General features: G+C 37.8%; 1 protein-coding gene across 1 annotated transcript in view; it reads right to left on the reverse strand.

Annotated features, from left to right (window-relative positions):
- The window catches only part of Elf1 (E74 like ETS transcription factor 1), a 92737-nt gene extending 84007 nt beyond the window's left edge, over positions 1-8730 (reverse strand). The window contains exon 1 of the mRNA XM_004650999.3: positions 8646-8730. The gene's annotated coding sequence lies outside the window, so the exon portion shown is untranslated. The remainder of the gene's footprint in view (positions 1-8645) is intronic.
- Between the last annotated feature and the right edge of the window lie 1671 nt (positions 8731-10401).

The following is a 10401-nucleotide window of genomic DNA, read 5'->3' on the forward strand; positions in this document are numbered from 1 at the left end:
TCAGTTTGAAACATAGCACTATGTTCCGAAAGTAAGATTTCTTAAATAATGGCTTGGGAAAATAATTAATTTTTTTACCTAGTATTTTCAAATGGAAGGACCTTGCACATTCTTTTCTCCAAAGCTATTACTGTCTGCATGGTACATCTTCTGTATTTATCTATTCTTATTTAAAGTGTATGTTCTCATCCCCAATATATAGAGAATATGGAATGTTTCCTGAACCCTAAAGACACACAGACTTTGCCCATTTCTTTGCACATTAGCTGTCTACCCTCAGTACCTGACTCTGATGTTTGATGGAATAACCCTAAAAAGAAAAAATAGGGAAAGTCTCCAAGCAGTTGCAAAGGATCTAATGTCCACCACCTCTCCAACAATCATATATGCTAACATGAGTGTGCGACTGTTGTATTTTACTAAAGCTAGATGAATAACCTTCCCTTCAGTTTCTTACCAGGCCTAATGGGGTGAAAATTACTCTATAACAATGTATATGTTTGTCTCTGATCCACAGATTAAAAGATCAAATATAATGTATATTATATTTTAATTTATTGTTGTTATTTTGTTGTTTTTCCCAAGGTATGGTCTCACTTTAGCGCAGGCTGACCTAGAATCCACTATGTAGTCTCAGATTGACCTAGAACTCACACTGATGCTCCTACTTCCCAAGTACTGGGATTAAAGGCTTGCGTCACCATGATTGACTTTATTTTATTATTTTTATTATTTATTTGTAAGCATAGAGAAAGAATGAGAAAGAGGGAATGAGCACACCAGGACCTCTTGCCGATGTGAACAAACTCCAAACACATGCACTACTTTGTGCATCTGGCTTTAGTGAGTATTTGGAAATTTAACCAGGCTGTGAGGCTTTGTAAGCAAGGTCTTTTAACCAGTGAGCCCTCACCCCCGCCCTAATGTACATTTTAGAATGTTCACACCATAAACACATTTTGAGTAAAATGACTTCCACAGAAGGGGGGGACTGTAACAGCCACAGAGTGGGTAGGAGTACCTTGAGGCAGGACCCCCCACTATCCCACAGGAACTGATTGAGAGGCCTTCATGACCCACTACAGTGAATATTAAAACCTCATTGAAGTGGGATGAGGGGAGAAAAGACTATAACCTGGGCTGGAGAGATGACTTAGCAGTTAAGGTACTTGCCGGCAATGTCAAATGATCAGGTACAACTTCCAAATAGCCAGGTAAGCTAGATGCACAAATTGTAGCATGCATCTAGAGTTTGTTTGCAGTGGCCCATTCTCTGTCTCTATCTGCCTCTTTTCTTCCTCTCTCAAATAAATAAAGAAAAAGATACAATGGTATATATAAAATTAAATTAAATTAAAAAATTGCTTCCACAATATATCTTACTTCCTTTAAAATTAGGAAAAAAAAAATGCCAGGTATGGTGTAATCCCAGCACTCAGGAGGCAGAGGCTAGAGGATCACTCTGAGTTCAAGGCCACTCTGAGGCTACATAGTGAACTCCAGGTCAGCCTGAGCTAGAGCAAGATCATACCTCAAAATAAATAAATAAATAAAGTAAGTAAGTAAATAAGGAAGTTGAGGAAGGCTCTAAATATAACCCTAGATAACCTGGAAATATTCAGTGTGTGAGCCACCACACAAAACACAACTTTTCTTCCAATACAAACTGTTTTAAGTGCCCCTACCAAATGAAAACTTGAAATTTGAGGCTGAGGGCACAGTTCAGAGGCAGAGCAACTACTTACCATATGCAAGGCCCTGGGTTCAATTCTCAATACCAAAATAAATATGAATATAAAATATTCATATTATTTTCTTTATACTCAATACATGCATATTTTGTATGTTTAAAAACCATATCTAAAGATGGACATGGTAGATTACATCAGTAATCCTAGCATTTGATTTGAGAGGCTAAGACAGGAAGAAATTGTCTTGAGAAAAAAAATGCCTGACGTAGGAGGACTGTCATGAGTTCAAGGGCATCTTGAGACTACATAGTGAATTCTAGGTCAGCCTGGGCTAGAATGAGACCCTACCTCAGAAAAACCAATCCATCCATCCATCCCCCAACAGGTTATAGTTCAGAAATCTCTCAGACTACTGAAAAAGCCAGTAACTTCCTTTTGCCTTTCAACTTCCCTTTTCTCAAATTCAAAGGTACCAACTAAATGGAGATACAGAGACTTGGAATCAACACTTTCACTTTCTTTGATAACTATGGTTTTCTTGTAAGGGGCCCAAAACACTCCATTATAAAGTAATGTTTGACATAAACTAATAAAATAAAATTTCTAGTACATAATTTTGTGTACATAACATTATTTAACTACTCCTTAACTTTTGAACATTTTGAGCATAACTTTTGAGCATTTCCCATGTTGCACTCTTATGATGATTCGCATAAATAAATCCCTCAGATCCTTTAAGGATCTGGAAACACTTCTAGGAGTTCATGAGGTTAGAGCTATCTTCATTATAAAACCAAAGCAATAAACCACCACCAACACAACCAAAATAAAATAAAACTAAGGCATTATTTACACCTTCTCACTATGGAGACATCTACACTGCTCATGTGAATACAAAAGTGGCTAAAATTCCTAGTGTCTTTGCATATGTCAAGGAAACATTTGAAACAGGCTGTTTTGCTTACGGCCCTGGGTGAAGGGTAAAAGCTACTTATCCATTCTCTTCACAATCCCTACAAACTCTTTACATATCTCAATAAGACTATGCCCTACAGACCCCTTGTACATAAGTTCTAGGAACTATGTGAAAGAATGTTTCTACACTGGAGGTAATTGGGTGACATCAAAAGAGCTAATAGGGCTGGAGAGATGGCTTAGTGGTTAAGGCATCTGCCTGCAAAGCCAAAGGACCCCGGTTTAATTCCTCAGTACCTTCATAAAGCCAAATGCACAAGATGTCACATGCATCTGTAGTTCATTTACAGCTGCTGGAGGCCCTGGCGCACCCATTCTCTTTCTCTTTCTCTCTCTCTCTCCCTCCCTCCCTCTCAATGAATAATAAAAGAAAAAGAACCAATAAAGACATTCTGCTAACTCTCACAAAGGTGACTAAGCAAATCACTACAGAAAATATATGGCATGATCCCATTTACATAGAACTCAAAGGGGTAAAAGTATAAATAACATATCACAAAAGTCAGTAGTCAATTTTTAAACAGAAGCAAATATAGAAAGGAATAGACAGCTTCAACCTTAACAGACATACTCTGTTTGCTAACCTACATTATTGTAACACGGGTAAACCTATTTAAACTGGATATGTTTTTATGAATTTGTCATATGCATGCTTCCGTATTAAAGAAAAAAGTCTTGTAATACTAATAAGCTTCGAATGAGTACCTTCTTTTAGTTATTAAAAAAATTATTCATTTGGAACACAGAGAGAAATTGAGCAAGGGCAAGAACTCCAGATGTATGCACAACTTTGTGTATCTGGCTTAATGTGAGTACTGGGGAATAGAGCCCAGGTTGGCAGGCTTTCCAAGCAAGCACCTTTACCCACTGAGCCATCTCTCCAGCCCCCACTAAGTGTTTTTAATGGTGGGACTGGGGAGATGACTCAGCAGTTAAAGATGTTTGTTTGCTTGCAAAACCCAATATCTAAGGTTCGAGTTTCCAGTACTCACGTAAAGCCAGATGTACAACGTAGCACATGAGTCTGGAGTTTGTGTGCAGTAGCAGGAGGCCCTGGCATACCAATACTCACTCCATCTTTGTCTCTTTCTCTCTCAAATAAATAAAAATAAAAGAATAAATATGCTTATAAACTTACCAAAACCAGTACTCATTGTATAATCTTATAAATTTTAAGAGTTCACAGTGTACAGGATTATTTTCTAAATCCGGAAAATAACTGATTTTCCTTGTTAAAAAAGTTAATTGCGTTTAGGACTTTTTTGGTTTTGTTTTTTGGGTTTTTGTTCGTTTGTTTGTTTTGTTTTTGTTTTTCAAGGTAGGGTCCCACCCTAGCCAAGGCTAACCTGGAATTCACTATGTAGTCTCAAGCTGGCCTCGAACTCACAGAGATCCTCCTACCTCTGCCTCCCAAGTGCTGGGATTAAAGGCTTGCATCACCACACCGGCTGCATGTAGGATTTTTTTTTTTTTTTTTTTTGATGTAGGGTCTCACTCGAATTCACTCTGTACTTTGTACAGACACAATAATCACTATATGACTGAGCATCTATCAGAACTACTGTGTCATGTGAGCTCATTTACTATATGACCAAGTGTTTGTTAGAGAGATAGGACATCATATAGTCACCCTGAAGAGTTTCTTAAAATATTTATTTGCAAAGGACAAAGGGAGAGAAAGAAAGGGGGGGGGGAGAGAATGGGCATGTTAGGGCCTCCAACTGCTGCAATGAGCTCCAAACACATGTGCCATTATATTCATCTGGCTTTATGTGGGTTCTAGGGAATTGAACCCAGTCCTCAGGCTTTGTAAGCAAGCAAATTTAACCCTAGGCCATCTCCCCAGCCCAGGAGTTTCCAACACAGGGTAGAAGGAGATACACATCTCAAGAAAATACAGATTAACAAATAAAACTTGGCCAGGAGCAATGGTTCATGCCCATAACCCCAGCACTTGGAAGGATGACATAGGAGGATCACTAAAACTTCAGGGCCATGTAGTGAGTTCCAGGTAAGTCTCAGCTACAGTGAGAACCTGCCTCTAATTAATCAATCAAAACATTAAAGTGAGGGCAAAACTTTAAAGAGAGATGGCTTAGCAGATAAGGTGTTTGCCTGTGAAGCCTAAGGACTCAAGTTCTATTCCCCAGTACCCACGTAAGCCAGATGTACAAGGTGGCACATGTGTCTGGAATTTGTTTGCAGTGGCTGGAGGCTCTGGTATACCCATTATCTCCCTCCCTCACTTCCTCTCTCTCTCTAATAAATAAAATAAAATAAAATAAAATAAAATAAAATAAAATAAAATAAAATAAAATAAAATAAAATAAAATAAAATAAAATAAAATAAAATACTTTTAACTGAGTATGGAAGGGCAATTCTATAATCCCAGGACTTGAGAGGAGGAAGCAGGAGGATCAGGGTTCAAGGTCATCCTCAATTACACAGTGAGTTAGTTTGAGGCCAGCCTGGAAATATAAGTACCTGTATTAAGGGAGGGGGGGCTTTCTTTTTTTTCACAATTTTTATTAACATTTTCCATAATTATAAAAAATATCCCATGGTAATACCCCCCCACACTTTCCCCTTTGAAATTCCATTCTTCATCATATTACCTCCCCATCTCAATCATTGTACTTACATATACAATACCAACCTATTAAGTACCCTCCTCCCTTCCTTTCTCTTCCCTTTATATCTCCTTTTTAACTTACTGGCCTCTGCTACTAAGTATTTTCCTTCTCACGCAGAGTGGGGGGGGGGCTTTCTAAAAAGAGTCTGCCTGTGAGCAGCAGGGCAGTAAAGACAAGATGTCTTTCAATTCTAGACCATTCTGTTAGGCTTAAATGTGCATATGTCATTCTGATAACTTTAACAGAGAATGTGTTAACCCAGTTTTCATAAAACTAAAGAAGATCAGGCACACATAGTTTACAATAATCAACCAGGGGCTACAAGATATGGGAAGAAAAAAAGCTGTTCCTCTATTACTACAGGAAATAAAGGAAAAGGAAAGAAGAGTTCTGAATGCTTATGAGGAAAAAGAAAAAAAGATGATGGGAAGAGGTCTCTAGCAGTGAGGATGATACCATTAGAAAGAGAAGGAATCAGCCAGGTAAGAGGTCCGCTGTGAGTTCCAGGCAACCCTGAGATTACATAGTGGATTCCAGGTCAGCCTGAGCTAAAGCGAGACCCTACCTCAGGAAGAAAGAAGAAAAAGTCTAAAACTCAAATCCTGAAGTTTGAGGTGATTTTAAAAAAATCATTCCAGGGCTGGAAAGATGGTTTAGCAGTTAAGGAGCTTGCCTGCAAAGACAAAAACCCACGTTCAATTTCCCAAGAACCATGTAAGGCAGATGCACAAGGTGGCACATATGTCTGAAGATCCTCACCCATTCTTTCTCACAAATAAATGAAAAATAAAATATTTTTCAATGATTGTAATGGGGAGGTAATATGATGGAGAATGGAATTTCAAATGGGAAAGTGTGGGGGTGGGGAGGGAGGGAATTACCATGGGATATATTTTATAATCATGGAAAATGTTAATAAAAATTAAAAAAAAAGAACAAAACAAAAATAAAAATATAAAATAAGGGCTAGAAAAAAAATATTTTTTAAAAATCCCCCCAGTCTCAATTATAATACTTGTAGAGTATTTCTCAAGGGAAAAGGATTTTCAAAAGACTGTAAATGTTTCCCTAAACCAGTTATGTTTTTCCTAGAGTCCAAGGATAAAAGATATGAAAGATTCCATGAAGCACCAATTACAATAAAAACAAAAAAAAAAAAACTTTAGTAAGATGTTAGAGAAATGAAGAATAGGCTTATTACAATGAAAAGTTATACGTCATTATATGATGGTGTTATGGGTGAGGAAAAAGCTACATAACAAGGAAAGATGACAGATGCCTAACTGAAAGGCACCAGCACAAAGAAATGTGAATGCAGAATGATACACAAGCCAGGTTGAAGGGAGCACTACTGGGTAAGGACCAGTACCAGCAGCTCCAGCCTAGAGCCCTGCTGTGACCTCCAGCACTATCAGGCCCACACTGGGCTGTAAAGAAGGAGCTGGACAATATGTGAATTCATTCGGCACTAAAGTTCTTAATTCTGATTACTCAATTTAAACATAAATTCACTCTTAAAATAGGACAGTAGGGACAGCTATGTAATAAATCAGCCTTCTCTCCTCCATACAGAGCCCCTCCCCCCCATTGTTTCTAAGCACTACCTTTTAGTCACGTAAGGTGATAGCCAGATCTGGATGGCACATGTGTGAAATCACAGAGTAAAAAACTGAGACAACTCTGCCTCCCAAGTGCTGGGATTAAAGGCAAGAGGATCGCCGCGAGTTCGAGGCCAGCCTGAGACTACAAAGTGAATTTCAGGTTAGCCTGGACTAGAGTGAAACCTTACCTCTATAAAACAAAAACAAAAAAGCTGAGGCAGGAAGGAGTTCAAGGCTAGTGACATAGTGAGAACTTGTCTCAAACAAAAAGAAACCTATGCATGACCAATGTTTATTTTTTAAAGTGTACCTAACTTCTTAATTTTAAATCAAATTCTCTTTAAGAAAGAGGTCTTAATTAGTTTGCTTATCTGTATGCCTCTTGAGGGGTTTTTTTGGGAGGGGTTAACTTGAAAAGCTTTAAAAAATAAAGTGAGGTTTCATTACATTTTTCAGTGTAGATGTGTAAACAAAGCCTTTGCTTACTCAAAGGCTGACTAAACCAACAATATGCAAATAAAGATGATCACAAATGGCTCAGCTCAATTGGCAAGATGTCTGCTGCGTCTTGTCAGACCACAGAAGTTGAGATGTATTGCTATCATGACCTTTCAGAATAATGAGAAACTAACTCCACTGCCCTTCTCTTCACCCTTTCAAATCTAATAGAACTTCAAGCACTCAAATTCTTAATGAAATAGTTAAATATCCTTTTGGCCAATAATAAACAAATGTTATCTCCAAAACCTATTCATAATCATTGAATATTCAAATTTTTTATCCACATCTAGTTTCATGAATATATTTCAAAAGTAAAATAGTACTGCACTCAGTTTCTCAGAGTTCTGAGAACTTGAAGGCACACCAGAATGTGTGCGTGCAAGCCAGCCGTAACAATTTCACTGATGATATATCTCAGGAAAAGACTGAGTGAGCAATCCCCCATTTATAAAAGGTTTTTAATTTTTTAATGCTAAAAGTCATCAAAACTGAAAAACAGTAATGAAAGAGTAAGGCTAGTACTTCACTTTTCTCTCTCATACAAAGCTGAAATAGTGCATAACTCTTTAAAGACAGCTTTGCTTCTAAGGCTGTTATTCAAAACAAGTTTCCAATGTGAACTATAAAGTTTCATTTTTTCTGATAGTAAATGAATCATTCTAGTCTCTCTTCCTCTTAATGCCCTGCCTTGATATGTTATCTAAATGGCTGTTCATTTAACTTAAGACTTATTTACTTTTCAAAATGAAGCATTTGGAATAATTTGTTAATTTAACAAACAAGAAACAAGGATAGAATGGTGAACGAGCAACTCCCATGACTCAGTTGTCACTTTGAGCTTAACTAAAATACCAAAGCCATTGTCCCTTAATTTTTTTTTAAATATAAAGCACATGGACAGTAGTTTACTTAATTGTAACTTCCCAGCTGACCTCACAATACAATTAGATTTTTAAAAATTAAAACGACCTAGCTGGCTTTATGATAATGAAAATAAAATCTCCCTTATTCTGAAGTCAGGACAAGCCAATCATGTAAAATACATATAATGCTTTACCAACAACTTTTCAGCGTTCAAATGCTTTGTTTCCTCCTGGTAGTTAGTGCAATCAGGCATGTGACTCACTACACACATTTTATCAGAGCCAAAGAACACATTCAGCCATGTTCTGAGACAGGTAAGAACCACCTCCGTTTATCAACCCAAGAAATAGCCAGAAGCAAACAGAAAATGACAAGTTACCTCTAAACTTTGTCTTTAGATCTCCTCTGCGCTTGAAAATAAAAAGCAACCCGGCAAATGTGTGCTACTAAAATGGCTCCTGTAGATTGGGGAAGTGGTGTCTGTGCCTCAGCTTATGAGTCACGCATGAAACCAAGTGTTTCTAAGGGAGGCACGCCCATGTTGCTGTGGACCCAATTATTCTGCTAGGTCAAACATGCAAATGTGCAGGTAAACCGGTGGGGAAGAATAGGGCCAGAGTGAGAAACAGCCCAAGAGCAAAATCTACTCAGATTAAACTGTTACTAGGCTCATGTTAATTGCCATATTTTAAACACAAAGTAACAGCACAAAATAGAATGAGAATTCACAAGAAAATTAACTTGAAGCCTGTATGATGTTGTAAAATATAAAATCTCAACCTTAATGGTTCAAAGAAATACAATTACGAAAGGAAAAAATGGGAGAGGATGAGAGACAGCAAACTGTGGCTCTTAACATAGCCATTGACTGGTACATTTAATTTGGCTACTCATTAACCCTTATATGAAGGAATATATTGCTATGTAATCTGGAAAAGCTAGCAAACTGTAATGAAAGATGCAGCCTTATAGGTTCTCTAAACAGATAAAATCCATAGAATATCCAAAGTTCAATGGAAAAGGGTCAACTAATGTGGCTGACAGAACTTTCAAAAATCCATGTTAAAAAGTCCAACAAGGCCAAATGATTTCACACACATAACTTTATAAACGATAAATCCTCATTAAAAAAATTACCATTGAATGATAATTCATAATTCTGCTGATTCCAAATGACATTCACAACTTTCCCTTTGTAAGAAGACTTTCCTGCACCACAAGCCTTCCAGTACCAGGCACCCTGCTGCTACTGAGCTGTACACTGGCCAACCCAACGGGCCAACATGACCCATGAAGCTCTGCTCTCCAAGTCATCCTCCATCTGACAAGACGTTCAAGCCACTGAAACATTACCACAGTTGTTTACCCTGGGCTCTCAGAGAACACTATCAACTCATTCTAAACAACAAGTTAATCAAAATAGTCTGGAAGCATTAGTCATCATAAGTTAAATTATCAACATTTTTCTCCCTTTAGTTACTTGGAAATATTCTGTTTTACTAAAGCATGACAGGAATTTCAAACTACTATAAAACAAAATGATTGTTCACTCTCTCTTTCTATCTGCCTCTTTCTTTCTCTGTTGCTCTCAAATAAATAAACAAAAATAAACCAAAAAATTAAGAAAGGGGAGCTAGAGAGATAGCTTAGTGGTTAAGCACTTGCCTGTGAAGACTAAGAATCCTGGTTCAAGGCTCAATTCCCCAGAACCCACTTTAGCCAGATGAACAAGGGGGCGCACGTGTCTAGAATTCGTTTACGGTGGCTGGAGGCCCTGGTGTGCTCATTTCCTCTCTCTCCCTCTCTCTTCCTCTCTCTCTCTGCCTCTTTCTCTGTCTGTTGCTCTCAAATAAATAAAAATAAATGATTGAACTGAGGTCTCAAAGGTGCTTGCTTGCAAAGACTGCTGGCACAGGTTAAATTTCCTAGCACCCACATAAAGCCAGATGCACAAAGTGGTGGGCACATGCATCTGGAAAGTTATTACAGTGGCAAGAAGCCCTGGCCTGCCAATACTTTCTCTTCTATCTTTTGTAAATAAAAATATTTTTTGTTTACTTTTATTTATTTATTTGAGAGCAACAGAGAGGAGGGAAGAGAGTGAGAGAGAATGGGCGCACCAGGGCTTCCAGCCA

Source organism: Jaculus jaculus, chromosome 3, assembly GCF_020740685.1.
Source record: "Jaculus jaculus isolate mJacJac1 chromosome 3, mJacJac1.mat.Y.cur, whole genome shotgun sequence".
Lineage (NCBI taxonomy): Eukaryota > Metazoa > Chordata > Mammalia > Rodentia > Dipodidae > Jaculus > Jaculus jaculus.